The sequence below is a fragment of the Curcuma longa genome, unplaced genomic scaffold, assembly GCF_044706935.1.
Source record: "Curcuma longa cultivar G26 ecotype Majalengka, Jawa Barat unplaced genomic scaffold, ITB_CL_G26_1.1 contig_27487, whole genome shotgun sequence".
NCBI lineage: Eukaryota > Viridiplantae > Streptophyta > Magnoliopsida > Zingiberales > Zingiberaceae > Curcuma > Curcuma longa.
The window spans coordinates 14,075-16,270 of record NW_027433433.1 but is presented as its reverse complement, the minus strand read 5'-3'; the positions used below and the strand labels follow the sequence as shown (position 1 = coordinate 16,270).

General features: G+C 44.1%; 1 pseudogene; it reads right to left on the bottom strand.

Annotated features, from left to right (window-relative positions):
• Positions 1–250: 250 nt before the first annotated feature.
• On the bottom strand, positions 251–1,352 carry LOC141819048 (RNA-binding protein involved in heterochromatin assembly dri1-like; annotated as a pseudogene).
• Between the last annotated feature and the right edge of the window lie 844 nt (positions 1,353–2,196).

Here is a 2,196-nt window from a genome sequence, read left to right as displayed (position 1 = left end):
GTGTCTTGCATGATCCTATTTTATAGGATCTGTGATTTAATGATAAGTTGAAGAATTTTGATGTAGAGTGCTCCTTCTTTCTCCTTCTTTCTCATTATAGGATCCAACAGTGGTATTCTTGATGAGTTTTATTCTTTTGATGTGATCTTAAGCAATATGAAATTGGATTTCATTATCGAGTTGTGATAGAATCTGTGTGAACTTGTGTTTGAGCTTCTCGGATCACGATATTATGGAAAGATCACAAAGAAACTAGGAAATTAAAACACTGAAATTTAAGGTGCAGCAACATAAACAAGCTTGGATCGGAGGAAGCAAGACAAGAGTTTTGGGGATGGCAATTGGCAAAACTAGTAGTTTAAGTGCTACTTTATCGTAAGCTCTCTCGTCGCTGTGAGTTTGGTCTCTTCTCAGATTTCTTCCATGCCTCCTGCCAAGTGCCAAGGACAAAGATCGATGAGCATTGTTTCTTAAGAACAGAGCAAGCTCAGATTGGAGCAGGGAGAGGTGAGATTGTGTACCAGAATCCCTCGGCTCACTGCAGCGGAAGCATTCTGTTCTGCTCGCAAAGTTGTGTTCGTTGCAGCTGAAAATTAATGGCAGTAAAGCTAGATTTTGTTTGACAGTTAGGTAGCGAACAGGGAAGGGCATTGCCGGCAGTACTGGCACCGAAGAAGTAAAGAATTCTTCATACCTGTTGCAAATCCAGTCGCCGGACTTCCACCCAGCGCGGCCGCCACCGGTTGCTCCGAAGCCGTAGCCCCGGGAGCGCGGCATGTCGCCGTCGGGCCTGCCGCCGCGCGCCGCTTCTGGCGGCGGAGTCCTCCTTGGGAGCGGTGCACTTGAAGCAGCTGGAGCGGCTGGCGAAGTTGTGGGCGCCACAAGAGCAGTACCAATCGCCGGGGCGGACGTCGGATCCGGCGAACCCGAAGGACGACCCACCTCCGCCGTGGGCGCCGCCGCCGCCGAAACTGGAGTGGTCGGAGCGCTCGCTGCTTGGCCGCGGATCGCCGCAGCGCTGGCACGAGTCGCGCCGGCTGAAGTTGAGGTACTGGCACGACCTGCAAGTCCAGTCTCCGGGCTTCCTGTTCATCTTCTCAAATCCGGCCGGCCAACCCTGCAAAAACCATGCCACTCCACACGTCGATCGCGTCTTTCTCTCATTAATTTCTTTCCAAAAATTCGTTTTTGATCATATAGATGCAAAATATGCATGTTCATGCAGATGGAACAAAGATCAAAGTATGTTTTTGATCAGAAATTTTCACTTACCCTAAATAAGCAGAGGCTGCTGTTGGCTTGGTGAAGTTCATGAGGAGCTTGGGGTAGCTTTTATACATGCCTTCATGGACCTCAACAATGGAGAATCGAACTTTCTCTCATCAAACAGCAATGAAGTTTGATTAAATGGGCCTTTTAATATTTCATAACTTTGATTTTTGATCAAAAGTAACTAATTAAAGGACTTATTTTAAGAGATGCATGAAACTAGCTCTTTAGATGATTCCAAGCTACATATCTTCTTTATAAGGCATGAAATCTTAATTATTACTAGTAATATAATCAGGATGCTGTGTATTATTGTTTCCTTTTTACCTTGTTTTGATACTCGAAGACTATCCTTCAAATTAAGGATCCACTTGCGTTTCACCCAAACCAAGAATCAAATTCCCACCTTATAACTAAAACCTCCTTCCAATTTCTAATATATTGATCCTTGCTCATTTTGAGATTAAATTAGAGTGCTCCTCGGCCCTCTAAGTCATGCGAGGGGAGAACTTGGGGAGAGTTGGCTAGGGAACTCAGGTATAAAGTCCCACGAGGTGTCTAGAAGTCAAAATATGCGGAGAACTCGAAAAGTCGAGTCACATGAACAAGGCATTTGAGAGTCTAAGTTGATCTAGAGTGGGGTCGATATAGGTGGTGGGAGGATGCTTTACCTCTTCACATGGGATTTGATAAGAAGGAATTGGGAAGAATACATGAACTTAATAGATCCTTATTCTTGCTTTTGAAGAGTAGGACATGAACGAGATTTTTAGATGTACATAAAAATGAAGGAATATTTTTGGAGAAAGAAATCGAGCACTATTTGAGATATTCGCCTTTCTTAGACATTGTTCAAATAAACATTGTGCCGCCCCCAGTAATTGTATTTATTGAAAGTTTAAATCAAATAGTCTTGATCTTCTTCAT